The sequence below is a fragment of the Nansenia antarctica genome (genome assembly GCF_963989245.1).
Source record: "Nansenia antarctica genome assembly, chromosome: 17".
NCBI lineage: Eukaryota > Metazoa > Chordata > Actinopteri > Argentiniformes > Microstomatidae > Nansenia > Nansenia antarctica.
This window is the reverse complement of record NC_137687.1, coordinates 18306089-18329724: the sequence shown is the minus strand read 5'-3', so window position 1 is coordinate 18329724 and position 23636 is coordinate 18306089. Positions and strand designations below refer to the sequence as shown.

The following is a 23636-nucleotide window of genomic DNA, read 5'->3' as shown; positions in this document are numbered from 1 at the left end:
TGCCCTCTTGATGGTGCCTTTCGTGTTGTCCTTCCAGGCCAGGTCATCCCGCATGATGTGTCCCAGGAAACGGAGGTTTGAGACCATCTCCACGCTCTCTCCGTCGATGAGCAGGGGCAGGATCTCGGACTTTTTCCTCCTGAAGTCTACGATGAATTCCTGGGTCTTTGACTTGTTTAGCAGCAGGTTGTTTACCTTGCACAATTGCTCTACCTCATCCCTGTACGCCGCCTCGTCCCCCCCCGAGATACATCCCACCACGGTGGTGTCGTCTGCAAACTTTACGATGTAGTTGCTGGGGTGGATGGGGGTGAAGTCGTGGGTGTAGAGGTTGTAGAGGATGGGGCTTAGCACGCAGCCCTGGGGTGACCCAGTGCTGAGGCTGAGGGCTGTGGAGGTGTGGGGGCCCACCCGCACCCTCTGGGGGCGGTCGGTCAGGAAGTCCTTGATCCACACACATATAGAGTGTGATAGACCCAGGTCTAGTAGTTTGGTCACTAGCCTGTCTGGAAGGATGGTGTTAAAGGCGGAGCTGAAGTCCACGAAGAGCAGTCTCGCGTAGCTGTTTCCCCTCTCCAGGTGGGATAGAGTGGCGTGGAGAGTCGTCGCTATGGCGTCCTCTGTGGACCTGTGGGCTCTGTAGGCGAACTGGTATGGATCCAGGTTGGGCGGGAGGCGTGTGAGTATGTGGGCCCGGACTAGTTTCTCGAAGCACTTCATGATGATTGGTGTGAGTGCCAATCATGAGCAAGGGGTGTGAGTTTGTACATGGATGAAGATGATAGGGGATGAAGGTTAAGGGGGAATCGGCCCCCACTTTCTCCTAGGGACACAAAGGTGAAAAAGGAACACAATAGCCACAAACTGGTTCAGTCTGGTCCCAGAGCACCGGGTCTGGGGAACACAAAAGCCCAAAACTGCTCCAGATGGCCTAGTCCACTCCGGGAGAAAAGAGGGCAATCAGGTCTTTGTAATCATTTAAATGTGTCCGCCGTCCAGCCAATGTCAAGCTTCAAGCAGAGAAACCGGTTCTATTGTGTGACAACAAACAGGAAATCAGCTTCCATAGCTTTGCCCCAGACATCCAAAGTTTGAATCTTAAATGTAGAAAAATGTCCCCCACATACAATAATTTTCTCTCACACCTATTGTAAACATAGTTGTTACTGGTGCCATGATATGACGTTGGAGGGAACAGCAAACAGCTGCAGTGCGCATGATCATAGAAATCTACGCGCATGATGACGTGACGAATACAAAAAACTCCGTCTATCTCGTCCACGCGTCAAAAATATACGGCGAATATACAGCGTTTTTAAACATCTTCACTCTGGCAGGCGTTTTTAAACATCTTCGTTTTCAGAGGGCAAAAACTCGTTTGCGTCTGAACGAACCCCCCAAAACGAATATAAAAATCCACGTTTATCAAAAAGACGTATAGGTGTGGACAGGGCCTCAGAGTAAAGGGTTTGTTTTAGCCGTACTTCTCAGAAGTTCTCAAAGCTAAAAAGGGAAATATTAGTTTATTCGTTAATGATCGCGGTTAATTTGGCAAACCTTTACGCGGTAAAATATTATAATTATAATACGCGAATGAATCATATTACCACGGTATATACAGAACTCTATATTAGTTACTGGGTTCAGGTTGCAATCTCATCTGGAGTCATGGGTTCAAATCCTGCTTCTGACAACTTAGTTTTTTGCTTACATGTTACTAAATATGAAATACGGTGGAAATACACAGTAGTATTCGTTCAGTGGACCACTGACCAACAACGAGTGTTGGGTCATCGCAAATCTGAAGAGCCGCTCGTTTTGTGTGTTTGAGCTAATTCCCCTTCCTCTCACAAGGCTAAAGTACGGACCCCCCCTGGGGTCCCTAGGGCCCTACGAGCCAGAACGATCGCAAGGATTAGGGTCAGGGTTAGGGTTAGAATCCTTCGTTCTGGCTCGTAGGGTGTTACGCTTGCCTGGCTCTTGACAAGGTAACAAAAAGGGAGACGACACATGGTTAACAATAATAGGATATTTATTAAAGAATATAATGTTGAATGGAAATAATGATAAAGAAAATAGTAACGACAACCAAAAACGGCTGCTGGTCGACAAAGGAAGAGAGAGAGTCCATCAATCTAACCCACTCTTAAAGTGATCCAGGGACAATTAGCATCATCACCCACACCTGAGCCAATCTGGAACACAGAGAGAAGGTAGACCGGACAGGTGTAATAGCGCCCACTATAGGTTCTGGTGTGGATCGTCACATCCCCCCTCTTAAAACAGAGGCCTACTAAAAAGGTCTCTGTAAATTCTGTTTCCCAGATTACAGCATAACTTAACTAGATTAATCAAAAATACAAATAATAACATTTTAATGAGTTTATGTGACAAAGTTGTGTAGACTGTCTACGGTTAGGAGTATCGATCAAATAATTCTGTTCGGACACCTGTCGTACAACAGAAGTGGTGATGGGAGCACTTTTCCTCATGGGAGTGTAGGCTGGGATCAGGAGGATTGACACGTGGTCAGACATGCCTAGATGAGCTAGCGGTCTAGCCTTGTAAGCAAGCTTGATGTTGGTGTATACCTTGTCCAGTGTTTTTTCTCCTCTTGTTGCACATTTAACATGCTGATAGAACTTGGGTAGTACTACCTTCAGGTCAGCATGATTAAAGTCCCCGGCGATTATATGTACTGCCTGTGGGTCCGCGCTCTGTCCACCACTGATGACGTCATGTAGCCGCGCCAATGCTAAGCTAGCATCCGCGCTAGGTGCGATGTAAACAGATGTTATGTACACCGCGTTGAATTCCCTCGGGAGGTATGTGGGTCGGCATTTAACCAGTGGCGGGCGGTGCATTTCACACCTAGGCCTTCAGTGATGTCCGACACATTCCTACCTGAATTATTCTACCTCTTAATACCATCGTTATGACGCCATGGCTCTAGAAACTAGACCGAAACACAGTATAACCGGGCGTTGCATCACCTTAACATAGTCAGACAAGTACAACAGAGTTATATTAATATTTCCGAAGCATTTTTAATCAATAAATCCGCATTTACAATGAAGAGTGTTAAACTAACATCTTTAAGATCGCTACATTACCCACGTCTGTCGTCTCGTCCACCATAATAGCGACAAAGGGTGCCTTTTTAATCTCCATTTTGATCTCTTCTTCCATCACTTCAGCAATAGCAAAAATCAGGTCGTTTTGTATTTTGCCTGACGTCCCAGTAAACACTTTGTTTGTGGACAGGTGGTAATGTAAATCTGGGTTGTTTTCAGCCAGAAAAGAAAGAAGCTCAACGTAGTTTCCTCTGTTTGTGGACTTGGCGCTTTCATTGTGTCCCCTAAATGAAAGTTATTGTTTACCCAAAAACAGGACACAATCGATCAGTATTGTCGATCAGTCAACGAAAGCTTTCGTTGTGAGGCTCCGTTTCCCTGCGCACTTTCAAAAGTTTCACATCTACCGGCATAGTTCCGCATCTCAATAGTGAATATCAATAGTGCGTATCAATAGTGCGTAGCAATAGTGCGTATCCAATCAAAAGACGTGCTGGGTGCTGACATCATTGAGCCTTACAGCAGGCGCCGTTGTTGCTTTTGCTCGCATCTACGTAGGTTTACTAGGTACGCCACAGGTTTTCTCGTTCCAATGTTAAGTTACAGGTCGAATCCGCAGCACCGTTTAATGTGAAGGCGGGCAGATTTTTGAGCCCCCTAGCAACACATTTTGATTGGATAAAAGCTCTAACATAAAGGCCAGCCCTCCAAATCTCAATCGGAGACTGGAAGCAGCGCAACCAAGAGGAAAGCTATGAAATGAAGAGAATAGACTATGGGGAATCATTAATACATATTTGTGGAAAATATATATTAAAATAAAATATTCTGATGATGTTTAGGCCAGCAGAGAAGGCCTTGCTGGCCCTGACGGCACACCACTGCATTTAACAGTCAAGTATTCCAGGTCTGGGGAGCAGTGGCTACTTACAGTTTTCGTGTTTAAGCACCAGCTGTCCTTCGTAGATATAATGAGGCCGCCTCCGCGTGTCTTCTCACTAAGCAGCGTCCGGTCCGCATAGGGCCTAACCCTAACCATAACGAATTACTAAACAGAGGGAACGAATTACTAAACCGAGGGAACTAATTACTAAACCGAGGGAACTAATTACTAAACCGAGGGAACAGATTTACTAAACCGAGGGAACGGATTCACACATCAAATATTTTTTTTCTACCATGTGACCCCAGGGGGGCTCCGTACTAAAGTGATCTCAAGAACGAATTGTATACTTTAACCTGTGTCCTTCTTAGTTTATGTAGGAGCTAAAGTATACAGTATTCTGTGATAGCAGTTCGAGAATGAAAACAACAGTGATCAGTTTGAAGAAAGAAACTGTCTGAAAGCAAGACAAACTGTCGATTTCTGAAGTCCTGAAAGTCGGAACAGCGCCACAAAACCAACCAGTGGTCGAACAACAAATAAAAAAAGTGTTTACAGGTTTTCGCTTTAACACTAACATCCAAACCTCAAACACAATGACCAAAACCTGAAACTGGTGTATTTTATCTCACACCAATTCTGACAAACACATTTCTTGCTTATCACTCATTTTGCCACTCTAAACCACCCAGTTAACAAAACACTAAATACAATTCTCTACATTTGGCACACACTTCCTTGATAAAATCTATTGTGTTCACTTGGAAAACACTACCATTCAGAATGCTAAACTCAAAACATCAATCACACTCCATATGGGCAAACACCTATTGCATTTGAATTAGCAATCATAGCTTTAGCAATAAGGGCTAAAGGTGAGCTCTCCTGTGTTGAAATATATCTGAAGTATATCAGGGCTGGATTCGTCATGCCAGGCGATACTTTCCCCTCTGCTTGGCCAGGGAGAACATTACCTGTGATGTTGACAAGGTCTTGTGGCCTTTGTGTAGAGTATATGCAGAAGGCTTTTTTTTTTTCTTTTTCTGTTTGTTCTGTATGAAGAACACTTTACAAATCCAACTTTCATTGCTGAGATGTGTACAATATTTCAGAATAATAATAAAATAACGCAGCCAAAGTAAAGTAATTAAAAGCTAGGTTACTTTAGGGCGAAAATTATTTAATCAAAAACAACATGTACTATGTTAATTTCATGTGTGTAGTAGTGCCTATGAAACACTTGATCGATCTAGAAAGATCTTGTGTGCAACACTGACTCTTTCAAAGTGAAATATAGGCCCTTGGTATGGCACTAAATTGATGCAGGATGGCAGGTTTTTCTCCAGTGTTTATAAATGTTGCTGTGGAATTGCATGAAATGTACAAAATATAGATTATGAATCGCCAATGATTCTGTAATAGCTGTTTAGCTGAAATGACGGCACTATGGACAGCAGGGTTCTCCCCAGGACTCTTGAACAGTATGGAGCTGGGTTGCATGATCACAACCCGACTCACGTTTATTCTTGTCAAAATTCACAGAGGAACATCATAACGCTTTCACTTTTGCTTTAGTTTTAATAACAATAGTGTTGTCGATCAAAAGTAGTTACTCTATCATTACTAAATATATAGTTTAATTTGCCTTGAAATGTTTACAGCGTGTGGCAACACCACTGTGTTTTAATCATTCATCTTTGTAGGGGGAGAGCCAATGTATGTTTTTCAAGTATTCGAGGGCTATGCGAAAATATATTTTGCGTAAGGGGAGGGTCGTCAATTTTGGTATTTTTGAGGTTAAATCCATCCGTGTAACACCCCCATCATAAATAAAGATCAGTCCCGTAACCCAGAAACACAACACGCTTACTGTAAGAAATTGTTATCTTCAGGGTAAAGGTTGTGGTTAGGTATACAGTAAGTTTATGTTTGGTTAGGGATAACGTTTCAGTCTAACCGGATGAGCAGCCTATAACCCTACCTGTAGCCTCGGTCTAACCATAAACTCAAACATAAGCTTGTAACTATGCTTACACTTATGCTCTAGTATGAGGACATCTCACCCCACTCCCTGCCTATGTGTCAGACCCACCTGGGCAATGCATAGCAGCCATTTTGCATTTAACATTGGCCCTTTTGTGTCCCAGACTAGCCCTGAACGTGGCTGATTCCCTGTTCCTTCTGGAGGAGGCTGAGGGGGCTCCAGACCCCTTCTTTGGTGTGATGGGCTCAGGAGACCAGCTCCCCAGTCCCTACAGGATCCCTCAGGTACTTTCAACGTTAACCAACAACAAAACATTTCCTCTACTTTAATTAGAGTTAGAATTCAAATTCTCTGTTGATTCATCAAATGTATTTACAAAGCATTATTCTAAGGCTTAGCACACAGAAAAGGTGGTACATTGATTGACCTTGTTTTATGGCGATTCTGTTACTTCCCCAGCCATGGCAGATTATGGCGGCTGTGACTACACAGCGCTCTCCAGTGGTCAGTTCCAGAACCGCATCGGAGGGGGAGGGTGAGTCAATTCATAGCCAACCTCTACTAGTTGCAACTCTACAGGTACGTTGTTTGGTACCTGTACTGTAGCAATGACAATAAAGTCCATTCATTCATTCATTCATTCATTCATTCATTCATACAAGAAGCTTCTTTCTCGAGTTGCAAAAAAAATGACACAGACTGAAACAGAAAGTGGGAATAAGGTCAAAATACTCACCAGAAGTTTCCGCTAGAAAGATAATAAGACATGTTAGAGTTGCCCCCCCCTAATATAAGCACGTGTGGATGTGACAGAATGGAATAGGTATATTGCTTCCACTTGTACAATCCTCTAAAGATCTGAGTTTCAAGGGCACACCGTTGCTTCCGGACAGGGCTAAAACATAGTCTGTTATTGAGATCAGATGACAAATCTTCACCAAGAGATCAGCGCCTCTAACGTTGGTACTTTTCCTCCACTCTCCTTTTTTTCTTTTCCTTCTCTTGTCTCTATGTCCCTCTCACCTCAGGTTTTAAATCCACGCCAGAAGCCATCACCCTGAAAGAGACGGAGCCGGTCATGGTGACCACTCAGGTGAAGGCGTGGGCCTGGGAGAGGGTTCTTGGATTAGCATCGAAAATTGTCATTTTGAAATTCATTCGTTTGAACTGTTTTTCCATATTATGAAAGTGCAGATTGTAAGCTTTCAAACGATGTGTCATACATTGACATCTGAAATCTAGTTGAAGAAGATATGCTTATTTGAATGTTGGTACCCCTCAAACCAAATACCGGAGAAAGACGCTCTGAATCAAAACACACGCAAAACAGTTGCTAGTAGCTAGCAAGGAACATCACTATGAACACCTAATTGCATTTGTAGCATCACATCACAACATGCTGATTGAACATCAACATGCTAAAGACACATAACTCCACATAATTAGATGATCACACAGTCCTTGCTTTTGCACACGTCCTAAAACGTAAGTTTGTTTACAAGCCATCTATCACTTACCTAGTAGTCCATGGCAGATGATGTAGTGAATACAATTCACAAATCATAAGTAACAAACTGTTGTTTGTTATAACCTCAGCAAATATTTTCAAGTCAAGACTAAAAACCCATCTTTTAAATATTGCCTTTAAATGACTCAATAATTAAATTATGATTATATAATGATTAAAGCAAGTTATTATTATTATTATTATTATTATTATTATTATTATTATTATTATTATATCGAGTGGGCTCTTCAACACTTCAACACTTCACATTTATATATATTAAAAAAAGGTCATTTGCGTGACGTGAGAATCGCCGACATACAGACCTTTTCACCAGCAACTTTATGTGACACATTCTAATGCTTTGGTCCTCATATCGGCGACCAGTCAAAATGTTCTGACTTTTCTTTTGAAACACGGAACTACGTTTCAACATTGTTGAGAATCACAACACAAATTCGCTAGTCAAGCCAAAATACTGCAACGCAATGGATTCGGTGAGTAATCCCCACTGCTACCGAGTTAACTATGACAATACTTAGCAGGCTCACAAAACAAGCTGCGTTAGTTGACTAGTGATGTGTCATTTATTTTTCAACAACGAGGAATTGTATTCACATTTTTCTAAAGAAAAGTCTGATCATTACATATGAGGATCAAAGCATTATAACATGTCACATATGTGGTCTAGTAGTGGTCACTACTAGTCACTAGTAATAAAATCATAATGTGAATAATTGCACTCCCAAATAGGCAATTTCAAGTATTCGCGGTAGCCAACATTTTAGGATATTGCTTTTTTTTTCAGACCTGTGGGTTCTTGGCCTGATAACAACAGTAGTCCCTTACCTGATGCAACATACTTAAGACAGAAGAAATACACTGTGCAAGGACTTTGCATTGGGTCTTCTGAATTCCCCCTTCAGAACCTGGCTGCCACCTACCAGAGCCCAAATATCAAATCGCCAAACCAGAAACAGTACCCAACTCCAGATCCCCAAAACAAGAACAGCAAGATACAAAACATTACCCATCCCATTCTTTACAGGTCTCCTGAATGCCAAATAACATAGGATGAACGTTTTAGCCTTACCCACCACCGCCATAGACTGTGCTGATAAATCAAGATTCACTCAGTTATTAGCACTGTTTTTATCCAAAATTGTGTTTTATATTTTGATGTTGTATTTCATTGATGTTGACGTAAGAATACTGTTCCCCACTGAATGGCTCAAGACAAGAGTGTTGAGCTGGGTTTTTTATGGTTACTTATCTCTCTCTCCCTGTCTCTCTCCATCAGTTTGAGGGAGCGGAGCTACCTGAAGCCACAGGCAGAGAGATCGACTTGCTTCTGGGGCAGCAAGACCAATTCTACGGGGGTAAGAGAGATGAGAGAGGATAGTAGGATTCTCTAAGTAATGACAGGCGATCGATATGGACATTTGTTAGCGTGAAAGGAGTGAAAAGGTGTCTGTGTGTGTGTGTGTGTGTGTGTGTGTGTGTGTGTGTGACAGACACAGAGATTGAGGAGAGGGAAAGGGAGAGAGAGGGAGAGAACAAGGGACCAGGAGGGAGCCATGACATCTATTGACCAGTAAGTCCCCTGGGACCCTTTCACAGGCTGATCTTACTGCCACAAGGGCTGTGGTCACTGTTCAAGTCCAGCTAGGCACCTTGAACTGTCTTCTTTTTTTTCTTAATTTTTGTTGTGTGTGTTTTCTGATTACAATAAATGAGGAAGCTAGATGGTTATTAAGATAGTACCCACCATTGTGTGTGTGTGTGTGTGTGTGTGTGTGTGTGCGTGCACGTGCATGTGCATGTGTACGTGTATGTCCAGGCTGAAGGACACAGTGGTGGTGGGGGACAGTGTGTGGCTGCTGGACAAGGAAACGGGCCAGCCCGTGGAGATGCCACTAGAGGCCCCGTACTCCTCAGAGAGAGAGGAAGAGTCAGAGAAGGGGACAGAGAGAACACCGGAGAGAGCGCCAGAGAGAGCGCCGGAGAGAACGCCAGAGAGAACGCCAGAGAGAGCGCCAGAGAGAGCGCCAGAGAGAGCGCCGGAGAGCTCTTGTGGAGAGGTGTGTTTGTTTGTGCTTGTGTGTGTGTGTGTGTGTGTGTGTGTGTGTGCTTGTGTGTGTGTGTGTGTGTGTGTGTGTGAGAAATGGAGACAGTTACATTCAGTTACAGTCATCAGCCTAGCCTAATAGACTATCTAAGGTTACTCTTAGCTTAGTGTCTCTAACATACACACGCACTGACTGCAACTTGTCCATGTGTGTCTGCCATCATTCATACAAAATAAAGTGCCAAAAGGCTTAACTGCCCAGAAAGCAGTAGTTAAAATGTTTAAAGGAAGACCTACATACAACACTCGAATAGCCGTTTCAGTACAATATTTTCGACACAGTATTATATATATTGGTGCCAGTGTTAGCGGCAAGCTCCCCGAAGTTGTCCCCTCTCCTAAGAGACCGGGTCGCAGGCGACAGCTTGTTTTCACCGACCCTCACACGCAGATCTCCATGGAGGCAAAGCAGTTGCAGATCAAGGACCTTCTTGCTGAGACCATGCCCCTGGTAAGACCACCCACCCTCCTACCAGGCACCAGAGGAATTCATTGAAGAATTGATTCTTCAAATCAGTCAAGTATCTTTGTCTGGGTATCTAAATAGATTTTTTTGTTTTGTTTTAAGGAAGTACTGTTCAGTAGGCTGGTCACAATAAAAGGCCACTCTAAAATGTGCTGTTTTATCACATAGCATAATGCCACAGCTGTCACAGGTTTTGAGGGAGCGTGCAATTGGCAGGAATGTCCACCAGGGCTGTTGCCCGTGAATTGAATGTTAATTTCTTTACCATAAGCCGTCTCCAAAGGTGTGTCCGAGAATTGGAATTGGAAACGACTTTGGAGATGGTTTATGGTAGAGAAATTAATTTTCAATTCACCGGCAACAGCTCTGGTGGACATTCCTGGAGTCAGCATGCCAATTGCACGCTCCCTCAAGACTGGCGACATCTGTGGCATTGTGCTGTGTGATAAAGCTGCACATTATAGAGTGGCCGGATCTGGCCTGCGGGCCGCCTATTGGTGATCCGTGCTTGAGGAAGTGTAGTTGACCTCTTTGCCTAGTGTTGCTGTCTCTCTCTCCCAGTCCAAGGTGCTGATAGACCCCGCCTCCCGGTCCACGGTCGCCCCCGGAGAGCTCTTCAGCGCCCCCGCCTGCCGTGAGTATCTCATACCTCTGCTGAGAGAAACTTGGATGACAAGGTTCGACGTTTCAGCGTACCCAGAGGTAGACATAATGGCTCTTTCCCAGCGTATATATGCCACCGCAGATGATAATGATGATATATTGTGAGTTGGTGGACATCAGTGGTCTAGGGAGGAAGCATGCAGTTCAGTCCATGATGGATAGATGGACCCAGGAAGGGACGATTGGACGGATGGGTGGATGGATGGATAGATGGATAGATAGACAACCCTTGTGGCGTTTTTAGAGAGAGCTATCACATACGTAGATCACTACGATTAAGATAAGATAAGTTTGCTTATCTTCTCTTTGCCCCCACCCCCACCCCTCCTTACCCTCTTCCCTAACACAGCTCACCTCCACCCTGACCTCCTGTCACTATGGCAACAGTGTGCTGTCCTCAGGAAGAAGAGCAGCAGGGAGGGGGGAGAGAAGGGGGGAGACTCTGAGGTCGACGTAGACATGGGGGTGGAGAAGGACAGAGAGAGGAGGGGCTCTGGCGTGAGAGGGGTAAATTATTTATTTCTGTTGACTATGACTGCATTTGTTTTCATTACGACCATCAATCAATGAACATTAGTTTTTAGTAGGGATGTAACAATGCACTCAACTCACGATTCAATACGATTAACGATACTGGACTCACCCAAAAAAATATACAGAATGAGATTGCAGGATTAGGACTATTTCTCAGACAAAAACTACAAAATACGCTTATTTGCACCTCTTCATTGCCAACAAAATAAGGAGTTATTATACTGTATAGTTTGTTTTTGTTGGCATATGGGATGTGTTCAGCTAGGCTCAAATCATATTTTCCAAAAGTATTGCTGCTGATATGTAGTTCCTATCTATATCCATATCTATTTGCATGTTAAAATGCATTGCCATAGTTGACATTTTGATGATGACCCTGCATGCATGCAGAATCACTTCTTCAACTGCATTCCCAATGTCAATGTAGCTAGCTAGTTTAGCTGTACACTTACAATAACACACCAACTAACACAGCACCGACAATGCACACTTCAACAACAGTATTGCAAGACGAGTGCATCGAGCTACAACGTTATTCCACCACTGTTCCCCACGTTGGTTTGTTTGTTGATATACGACCCATGATTCATCCAGATTATTGAGAGAGGTTGCATCCCTAATGTAAACTGGCAGGGAGATACAATCTGGGTGCATGAAATGAGAATGCAGCTTCACCAAACCTCTTCTTTTGTACATGTGGTACACAGAGAAAACCAGCGTCAGAAGACCTGAGAACTCTATTGGGCTGATATGCTAGCAGAAGACCTGAGAGCTCTATTGGGCTGATATGCTAGCAGAAGACCTGAGAGCTCTATTGGGCTGATATGCTAGCAGAAGACCTGAGAGCTCTATTGGGCTGATATGCTAGCAAAAGACCTGAGAGCTCTATTGGGCTGATATGCTAGCAGAAGACCTGAGAGCTCTATTGGGCTGATATGCTAGCAGAAGACCTGAGAGCTCTATTGGGCTGATATGCTAGCAAAAGACCTGAGAGCTCTATTGGGCTGATATGCTAGCAGAAGACCCGAGAGCTCTATTGGGCTGATATGCTAGCAGAAGACCTGAGAGCTCTATGGGGCTGATAAGCTAGCAGAAGACCTGAGAGCTCTATTGGGCTGATATGCTAGCAGAAGACCTGAGAACTCTACTGGGCTGATATGCTAGCAGAAGACCTGAGAGCTCTATTGGGCTGATATGCTAGCAGAAGACCTGAGAGCTCTATTGGGCTGATATGCTAGCAGAAGACCTGAGAGCTCTATTGGGCTGATATGCTAGCAAGACCTGAGAGCTCTATTGGGCTGATATGCTAGCGGAAGACCTGAGAGCTCTACTGGGCTGATATGCTAGCAGAAGACCTGAGAGCTCTATTGGGCTGATATGCTAGCAGAAGACCTGAGAGCTCTATTGGGCTGATATGCTAGCAGAAGACCTGAGAGCTCTATTGGGCTGATATGCTAGCAGAAGACCTGAGAGCTCTATTGGGCTGATATGCTAGCAAAAGACCTGAGAGCTCTATTGGGCTGATATGCTAGCAGAAGACCTGAGAGCTCTATTGGGCTGATATGCTAGCAGAAGACCTGAGAGCTCTATTGGGCTGATATGCTAGCAAAAGACCTGAGAGCTCTATTGGGCTGATATGCTAGCAGAAGACCCGAGAGCTCTATTGGGCTGATATGCTAGCAGAAGACCTGAGAGCTCTATGGGGCTGATATGCTAGCAGAAGACCTGAGAGCTCTATTGGGCTGATATGCTAGCAGAAGACCTGAGAACTCTACTGGGCTGATATGCTAGCAGAAGACCTGAGAGCTCTATTGGGCTGATATGCTAGCAGAAGACCTGAGAGCTCTATTGGGCTGATATGCTAGCAGAAGACCTGAGAGCTCTATTGGGCTGATATGCTAGCAAAAGACCTGAGAGCTCTATTGGGCTGATATGCTAGCGGAAGACCTGAGAGCTCTACTGTGCTGATATGCTAGCAGAAGACCTGAGAGCTCTATTGGGCTGATATGCTAGCAGAAGACCTGAGAGCTCTATTGGGCTGATATGCTAGCACAAGACCTGAGAGCTCTATTGGGCTGATATGCTAACTAGCAGACAGAAGTGTCACTGTACCCAGGCAGGACAATAGAAGGCTGAATGTGTTTGATCTCAGCTGGTCAACTGGCCCAGGACCAAGCAGTGGGTCAGAACACTGTCACTAGCTATCAAGCAACTAAAGAAATCACTGATTTAAATGATTAAAAACACATTTTGTCAGTAGGCTAGACACAGACAGCTCCTGCATACTGCTAGTTGAGACTGTGTAGCAAGGGAATATGGATTCAAGTTTGACAGGGGTTTTATTTCCACTGAGATTATAATCGTCGGATTTGTCCCTCAACACTGGAAAGTGGAAAGTGGAAACAAATTGTCCTCAATGACATTTGAGAATGAAAACTATCTTTAATCTATGTCATGATGCTCTTGTGGGGTTTTTTGTCATCATAACCGAATATGTTTTTCTAAGATTCTATGATGAAGGACATTCACCATTGTCAGTTTTTTCGAGGTGGGAAATTAGTAGTTTAAGTGATTAAAACTGATAATTCTGTTAACAAATCGGTAACAGAATGACCAAATGATATGGTAATGGGATGACTCACTGAAATGTAATTGGCTACATTAACTTATTGTACAGGTCGTACAGAACCTGGAAGGGTTCTTCGACTGTCCCTGTGGGAGAAACTTCTCAAAGGGTTCTCCATGGTCCTAAGGGTTCTCAGGGTTCCAAAGAGGTTCTTCCACAGGGACAGCCGGAAAAACTGGGTGTCATGTAGCAGTAGTTACAGAACACTGCAACACCATGCTCACCAAGCACTGCATCAACACCCTCATCTCATAGCCAGCAAATCACACAGCTATGGAGCTATAGGCCTAGAACTTCCGTTGAGAATGATGACATACATGTTGCACACTTGTGCAAAAATGACATCAAGGGATTTTTATCTTCATGGTGAAAGAGCATACTGTATTGTGCAGAGGCACAGAGCAGGTTGGGTGTCAGTATGAGACATAGGCCATTTCACATTTACATTTTTGGCATTTAGCAGACGCCTTATTCCAAACCGACTTACAATCAATTTTGACTAAGGAAGTGAATCATCAATTCACCAGTTCTAGCAGGAAGAGTAATCCAGCTCAGGCCAGGGGCCACTGGCAGTTGTCGTGAATTATTATTATTATTATTATTATTATTACCATTTTATTATTTTATTTAACACTGGAGAGACAGTACAAGGGGGGCAGTAGAAGTCTTAGGAGGCATAGTATAGGGGAAAAGCGGGTGTCTCAGGAGACGCAGTGCTGGGGGGTGGTTATGTCTCAGGAGGAACAGTTAAGGTGTAGCCTGAAGAGCCTACTTGTTGTTTATTATTAATTGTTGTGTTGCCAAAAGTATACTAGGCTATTGTATTGTTGTAATGAAGAAAAATATACTGCAAACCCTAAACCACAACAAGAATGTAATACATTTTAATCAATGTACAAACAAATGTATTTTTCTCTTGTTTTGTGGGTTTTTTCCTCAATTCCCTTTACATTATTACCTTAATGATAGCTATTGTATATTCCTACCTTTGTTTCCCTGTTTTATTTCCCCTACATCATCATGTACACCAATGACAGGAGGCCTCAATGATGCGTTTCTGTAGGGAAGCATGTAGTCATTCTGTTACCATCATTCTGTTACAGGATGGAAATCCACTTCACTCATTGTAACAACCAGAAGAGATAGTTTCAAACTGAACATGTCATGATACCTAACACCCCACTCTTTCTGCAGGCATATTTTAATTTTAATTTGGGGCAGATATTTTAGTTTTAGGGAAACGTGATTACATAAAAAAGCTTTCTATGCTAGCGTATGGAGCAGTGGAAGGAAAGCCTAGTAACCTGGAGCTGGCATATAAGTAGCCTATATTGTTATTATGCTATTACTATTGCTAGTAAACACTCTTAAGGCATTTATGATATATATTGCGCACACATCAGTTTTTTTTATGACTGTATTGAAATGGACACTGTTGCTATTTTCAAATGCCATGGTATATGGTATTAGCGCCCAACCCTCATGTCAAATTTTGCAGAAAAAGCAATAAAATATCTGTAATGATGGCAAAAACATTAAGGTCATGTTCTCACGTGAAAGTCTGAATCAGGACCCGGAGCAAGTGGATGAGTTAGCAACATTGTTGCATAAATTATTTCTCTGATTTGCGTTCTCACAGCCCTTCATGTAAACGAAGTAACATACGCAATCGAAGCAACAGACGTGGTAGTTGATTGGTCAGAAAAATAGAAAATTGCCCGTTCATCCCTCTCTTATCTCAGCCTCGGGCAGCGTTCTCACCAAAAGCGAAGCGAAGCAAAGTGATGGATGTGTCGTTTCTAACCGAAGCGAAACCACCCTTTTCAAGCAGAGCATCCGTTGGTTCTTTGCTGCGGGAGCGACTTCGAATGCGCGTTCTCACAGCTCCAAACGACGCAGAGCAAAGCAAACTTTATCCTAAACTCCGTTTCAAGTGAAGCAAATGTTCTAGTGAGAACACACCCTTAAAGTGTTGCGCTTGGAGGAGGTGTCTGGAGCTCTCCCTGTATCTGACCTAGTTCACTCTGTGACTGGATCTTTCACCCCCCCAGGCCCTGAGCAGTCACACACACTGCCCTGTGTCAGTAATATAGGACAGTGAAGCATTTTCTTCTTCTTTTGGCTCTATACTCCAAAACGTTGTATTTTAAATAGTTATAGTTACTATGAGGTTAAAATGTAGATTCCCAACTTGCATTTGATGGTATTTGTGTAGGCCTACATATTGGTTTAAATATTTTTAAATAAAAAACATGTTTTATACATTGCAGCGTTCTTCCCAAATAATATAAGAATGGCACTTTACCACATGACCCATTTGGCTACTACACTGAACAGAAATATAAATGCAACACTTTTGGGGTTTTTGCTCCAATTTTTCACAAGTTGAAATCAAAGACCTAAGACTTTTTCTACACACATAATAAACGAAAAAAAGGCCACTCTAAAATATGCCATTTTTGTGAACACAATTTGAGAGAAATAAGCCTTTTGTGTACATAGAAAAAATCGTAGGTCTTTTCAACTCATGAAAAGTGTTTCATTTATATTTTGTTCAGTGTAGACTGTTATTTAATCATAGAGTAACTATCCTTGATTCAACAGGTATTGGTCTGCTCTTTGTGGACTTCAGCTCTGCCTTCAACACCATCCTTCCAGACAGGCTAGTGACCGAACTACTAGACCTGGGTCTATCACACTCTATATGTGCATGGATCAAGGACTTCCTGACCGACCGCCCCCAGAGGGTGCGGGTGGGCTCCCACACCTCCACAGCCCTCAGACTCAGCACTGGGTCCCCCCAGGGCTGCGTGCTAAGCCCCATCCTCTACAACCTCTACACCTACGACTTCACCCCCGTCCACCCCAGCAACTCCATCGTAAAGTTTGCAGACGACACCCCCGTGGTGGGCTGCATCTCGGGGGGGGGGACGAGGCGGCGTACAGGGATGAGGTAGAGCAACTGAGCAAGCTGTGCAAGGTTAACAACCTGCTGCTGAACAAGTCAAAGACCCAGGAAATCATCGTGGACTTCAGGAGGAAAAAGTCCGAGATCCAGCCCCTGCTCATCGATGGAGAGAGCGTGGAGAGAGTCTCAACCCTGCGATTCCTGGGGGGTGCACATACAGGATGACCTGTCCTGGAAGAACAACACAAGAGCCACCATCAAGAAGGCACAACAGCGGCTCTACATCCTGAGAGTCCTCAGGAAGGAACACATCAAGCAGGAGATAATGGTGGCCTACTACCGCGGCGCGGTGGAGAGCATCCTCACCTACGGCATCTGCAACTGGTTCTCCAGCTGCACAACCGCGGAGAGAAATGCGCTACAGAGAGTCGTGAGAACAGCCCAGAAGATCACCGGCGCCCCCCTCCCCTCTCTGGAAGAGCTGTACAACACACGCTGTCTCAGGAAGGCCTCCAAGATCTCCAGAGACCCAACCCACCCTGGGTACAAACACTTTACCCGGCTGCCCTCGAAAAGGCGGTACAGGACCATGGCCGCAAGGACAAACAGACTGAAGCACAGCTTCTACCCCAGGGCCATCCAGGCCCTGAACACAGCAAAGACCTAGGTTCTGGGCCCTGGACAGTCTGGACGGATTGATGGCAGCTGCTGGACTGAAAAAATCAGGTGTAGTGCTGAGGCACAAATATGTACATTTCTAGCCTGCAAACTGCGACACTTCAAATGAATGTGCAATAACACTATGTGCAATATGACAACCCTAGTCGTCTATCTGTACAGTATAGTGGATAGTGTACATAGCCTTTATTTATGTAAACCAGCTCCTTCCCTTGTGTTTTTTTTTGTTTAGTTTTGTTTCCTAGCACCAGGGGAGCCACCCCTCCTAAATTTCGTTGTTTGGTACCTGTACTGTAGCAATGACAATAAAGACCATTCATTCATTCAACATGACTTGACTTGGATCTCAATTTGGTTGTTAAGTCGTGACGTGTTTCTGGGTCCAAGGTTTAATTATATTTGTATAGCGCTTTTCCGAGGCTCAAAGACGCTGACAAATTATGGGAAAAACGGGAAAGTGCTGTGTCCCTTGTTGTATGAATAGATCCCAGTCAAAAAAAACGATTGAGCTGTCATTCTACCTCTTTAGTACTCTGGTGTGGGGAATTTTTGCGTGACGTCAGACTTAACAACCGAATATGCTCCTAAACCTGTCCTAGTTCCTGTGTCAGACATCCATCTGTGACAGAATGTTAGGGACACACAACGGTTGGATGACTGTTATGTTTGGTTACTCACCGAATGCATCACATTGCAATATTTTGGCTCGACTAGCGAGTGTGTCATTGATTTTCAACGACGCTGACATTTATTTTCTTATTTTTCAGAATAAAGGTTTGAACATTTTGGTCGGTCGCCGACTTTCTTCCTGCTTTCACCAGCTGCTGTCACACATACAGAACCCAGCAGAGAACAGTGTGCAGTTGCTCTACTTTTGTCATCGTCATCGTCGCTTATCCTAAAATAACTCCATACTGCTGACATCGCCCCTCCTCCTCTACCTACCTGCTAGAGAGGTTATGTTACATTGCCGTTGTAGTGGTGTCGGGAGCGGATGTATCGGAGTACGAGTACACGAGCGCAGCGTCGGGTACGAGTGCTGGTATCAGTATCGGAGCATCCCTACTCCCCATGTTGACAGACAGCAATAACAGAGTTACTCCAAAGGCAAACACAAAGTCTAGAATCAATACTAGACATGGACAGCTCTCTTATGCTGCACACATGATGTGATGGAACACATCTGACTCACCAGAAACACCCGTCAAGCCAATTGTCCCGGTAACTTTGATCCCCTGAACTAGGGGGACTATGTATAAAAAGTGTTGTCAGAACCAGAAGACTTTATTGCCATGTAAACATGTTAGGAATTTGGTTTGGGACAGTGGAGCACGGTTTACAGCAGTACAGGTGCAAAACAGGACAAGACAGTGCAAACCAACATCATAGTGCAAGAGTCATAATTAATATAAATATAAGAAGTGCAAAGATCAAGTGTTCAAGTGTTCATGTCCAGACAGTCCAAAGCTCTCTGGGTGGGGGTGGAGGGAGGGTAGATAGATAGGGGTCAGGTCAGGTGGGGGGGGGGGGGGGGCAGCAGCATTTAGGAGCCGGATGGCTGTGGGGAAAAAGCTGTGTGCGTGTCGCGCCTTCACAGTTTTTAGAGACCGCACCCTCCTGCCAGAGGGGAGCAGGGCGTCATTTCTAAATGGTGAAACCAATGTTGTACACAAATACCCTCAAATAAAAGCTGAGCATCTCTACTTTAACGTCATAGTAGCCTAATTGTTTCACTGAAATGCTCCACTGTCCCGTTACTTACTCACGGCACTGTGTATGTATACGCCACTCACACAAAACCAGCGCACGCAACATGTTCACATGATGAACTACAGTAGCCGGGTTTGTTAGGAGGGTTAAATAAATTCTGTCCATTCTGAACAAATAGCCTAGCCACAATTAGGCTACGTCATGTATATCATCACCAGGTATTGGTCTGGTCTTTAACATAAATCGACTTGGATCTTGATACGCTCCTAAAGCTGTCCTCATCACTGTGTCAGACGTTCATCTGTGACAGGATGTGGCGGGGACAACGGTTGGATGACTGTTATGTTGACGGTGGAAGACTGTTGGGTGGGACTCAAAGAGTGCGTACGGCTTAATTATTCACTGTGCAAGAGCAGCCCGGTCTAGTCTTAGGCTACAGCATCTTTGGTTGTATAGCTTTTCCCAATTATTACCAATGAGATGATTTCAGATGCTGTCCCCAAATTCCTCACACAAATGTGTGATATCTCTAGCCTATATCATGTGTGTGTTTGATCGTGTGTTTGTGTGTGTGTGCGGACACACACGTGTACTGTATGCTTATGTGTGTGTGCCTCTGTGTGGCTAGAGGAAAGCTAACAAGGAAACTTATTACCATAACTCGGAGGCTCAGGTGACATGGCTCAGATACAGTTTCACCTGTTCTTCTAGAGACTAATTTTTCTATTGAGCTTCCAGGTGTTGTGTGTGTGTGTGTGTGTGTGTGTGTCAGTGTGTCTGTGTGTCTGTGTGTCTGTGTGTCTGTGTGTCTGTGTGTCTGTGTGTCTGTGTGTCAGTGTGTCAGTGTGTGTGTGTCTGTGTGTCTGTGTGTCTGTGTGTGTGTGTGTCTGTGTGTCTGTGTGTCTGTGTGTCAGTGTGTCTGTGTGTGTGTGTGTGTGTGTGTGTGTGTGTGTGTGTGTGTGTGTGTGTGTAGCCAAACAGCCTGGTTGATATAGCTGCACTGATATAATCATGTGTCTGGTAAACTTAGGCCTAAGTTTGTGCATGCCAATCGATGGCATGTATAGTTATTCTTCTAATTGATTTGAAATGAGCTGAATGTGGACTCCCTTCAACATCAGGGGGGATAGGCTTGAACAGGCCATGGATGATAGTATGAGGTGGATGTGAATGAGTATGAGAGGTTTCTGCCTGTGTCTGAAAAAGCTGTTTCCCAACCTCAGGGGAGCAGAGCCCTGCACAGAAAGGGCGGAAATCGAGGCAGGAAACAGTCCTCCTAACACACACACACACACACACATCGCTCACACACCGCAAGAGAACCCCCACACACTCGAAAGAATACACTTTCAGACCTTCGTAGTCGAACACCCGTTGCGCTAGTGCAAGCAGGGTTATTTTGCAGACACAGAGCCCAACCGACACATGATGACGTAGCCTTGCTTGAACATATCGACTCCCAGATCTAATACTTATCGTGGGGTTTTTATTTCTATAAGCTCAGTGAGCTCTCCTAGTCTTGCAGTGGGTGGGGAACCTGGGTTCATTAACCAGGAGTAGAACTGCTTGCTGCTTGCTCTCTCGCTCCTCTCCTCCTCCTCCTCCTCCTCCTCCTCCTCCTCCTCCTCCTCCTCCTCTCCTCCTCCTCCTCCTCCTCTTTGGAGTCCTGGTGACACTCTGCTGTCCTTGTCCTAGATCTGCTGTGGTGACACATTACTCAGCACGTGTCCCAGTCTGAAAAGAAAGTTGGATATCTGGATCTTCTCTGCTACAGTACAGCGTCACTGGGGCGGCTGTGTCTCAGGAGGTAGAGCCGGCGTCTAATCATCGCAAGGTTGGCAGATCGGCGGTTCGAGCCCCGGCTGGCCACATGTCGAGGTGTCCTTGGGCAAGACACTGAACCCCAAAATTGCTCCCAGTGAGCGGGCCGGAGCCTTGCATCGTAGCTTGGCCGCCATTGGTGTGTGAATGTGTGTGTGTGAATGGGTGAATGAGAGGCCGTTGTAAAGCGCCTTGGATAAAGGTGCTATATACTGTAAGTGCAGTCCACTCCAAGGAGGCCACACCCCCCGGAGGGGACAATGGTAGAAATCTCTCATATGTCACCAATTCTGTTTTTCAATACAGGTCCATCTCTGTTACTATCAGAATCCATACAAAGTTTGTGCTGAAGGATTTTGTTGAGTGGCATCAGATGTTGCGTTTGGTGTAGATCTTGGATCACCTGGGGGATCACCTTTTTAAAAGTTTAGTTCTCGATAATCGGACACAGCCAGAACGCGTGAGACACCGCGGGTGTCTGCTAGGCAAAATGGACACATAGGCAATTCAAGGCGATTCAAGTCCCTTTTCAAAACAGCCTTCTATTTTGTATAATGGAATCTGTGTAGAGTCTATTGAATCTGATTAAAATGTTTTGCATTGTGTAATATTCTGTGAATGTTGGGGAATATTTGTCTAATTTTATCTTGGTCTGTGTCAAAATCATTGGTCTATTTTGTCTAGGGAGGATAGTGTGTCACTGACTTCTGATAGTTTTTGAGATAATATTTCTCAAATATGTATTGTCTATTAGAAATTGGCTCAGCTCTGAAACGGAGCGTAAATGACCTTTTAGTAGTGTCTTTATTTGAAAATATTATCCTTTGTTGTACAGTTGTATATTATATGTTAGCTACTGTAGGTGGACAGAGTTGGCTAGCTCTCTCCTAACTAAGTCCAGGTATTTTCATTCGCTGGCAGTAAAAAGTTCAACACAGCAACTTTTGGGCATTTTAATAGGAACATAATGGTAGGTTATCACATGTTGAAAAACAGACAGTTTCAGTTCAAGCCTTATGTCCCTGTGGGAATGTTGGGCGGGGGGGGGGGGGGTGCATGGTTGTGACAAAAGAACTGTCTGAATGTACCGACCGTATGTGTTGTGTGTTTCTAATTGAGTTAACCCCTTTATCTCTCTTGGGGGGTGCCAGGCGAGGGCTCAACCCACCCCACAGAGTGAAGTCCATCTCCATGACAACCTTCACGCTACAGGAAATCGAATTCCTACAGAAACATGGAAATGAGGTAGGCATAGCCACACTCCCACCTCTCTAGATGGACCTGCCTGGGCTCTGTTCACCCTTTTCACACATACCTTCTTGTCAGTCCAAGGAGTGCTGAATCCTTGCCTTGACACATTCTTAGTTCTAAACTATCCTATATAGTACGGACTATATACATACGGACTATGCTATCAGTACTGTTCTAAACTATCCTATATGCCTATGCTATCAGTACTGTTCTAAACTATCCTATATGCCCATGCTATCAGTACTGTTCTAAACTATCCTATATGCCCATGCTATCAGTACTGTTCTAAACTATCCTATATGCCTATGCTATCAGTACTGTTCTAAACTATCCTATATGCCCATGCTATCAGTACTGTTCTAAACTATCCTATATGCCCATGCTATCAGTACTGTTCTAAACTATCCTATATGCCCATGCACAGCCTCACCTTGTCCCTTTCTTTAGCATTCCTCGGTTTTCTTAATCCTTTAAAGGATTCATGTGTTTGCTGAGAATGGTGTGGTGCAGCAGACACAGTGTAGCCATGAGGCAGAGATGAGCTAACCGTTCCAGCTCTCATGCCTTTCACATGGGAATGTTATTTATTTAGTTCTCTCTGGCACACACACACACACACACACACACACACACACACACACACACACACACACACACACACACACACACACACACACACACACACTTGAATCTGCCAAGTTGTATTTTGAATGTCAGTTAATGTGCAACTAGAAAATATATGTGGTACAAATCCAAGGGGTTTGTTGATGCTGTTTGGTTTGTGTGTGTCAGAGGGCACTGCAGTTCTACTGCATCTCTGCTGCATGTCTGCTGCATTTCTACTGTATGTTTGCTGTATTACATACACCGCTTTCCAGCAATAACTTGGAGTATACTAGAGTGTTAATCCTTGATGATACTGCACTTTTTGTTGGGTGTATTCATCTTCGGCGTATGGGTAGTTGTTTTTCCTCTCCACTCCACCAGGCTCGGGGCCGAGGGGCTACCCTTTTACCACCCCGAGACCTGGTTGAGGGGCTCACCCGGGCTATATTTCTGGACACCCCTCCAGAAGCCACGTCATCGTCTCGTCATCTAATACCGACAGACCATGCATCCCGTTGGGTGGGTGGTACACCGGGCAATCCAGGATAATATGGTCTGCGGTTTGGTCCTCTGCGCCACACTCGCACGATGCATTTGGGGCCAAGCCCCATCTGTGCATTGATGAGCGGAAACGCCCGACGCCGGTCCGGAGACGATTGAGCCTCACCCAGGATAGCCTTGGCAAGTCCATCCCGAGGGGCTTAGCGCCGGCGACTGGGATGTGGTCGCGGAGTTTGGAGGTGTATTCATGTCGGCCATGAAGGCATTAGTGGTTGAAGAGACAGTTCAGTGTCTGT

The 23636-nt window shown here is 44.5% G+C and overlaps 1 pseudogene across 1 annotated transcript in view; it reads left to right on the top strand.

The window, feature by feature from the left end:
• Positions 1–23636, top strand: part of LOC308172464 (arf-GAP domain and FG repeat-containing protein 1-like) — a 40422-nt pseudogene that overhangs the window by 4277 nt on the left and 12509 nt on the right. Inside the window, exons 4-12 of the transcript in view lie at positions 6105–6225; positions 6401–6476; positions 6970–7042; positions 9289–9399; positions 9934–10027; positions 10604–10676; positions 11055–11203; positions 19455–19489; positions 22134–22227. The product of the transcript in view is annotated as an arf-GAP domain and FG repeat-containing protein 1-like (transcript). The remainder of the gene's footprint in view (positions 1–6104; positions 6226–6400; positions 6477–6969; positions 7043–9288; positions 9400–9933; positions 10028–10603; positions 10677–11054; positions 11204–19454; positions 19490–22133; positions 22228–23636) is intronic.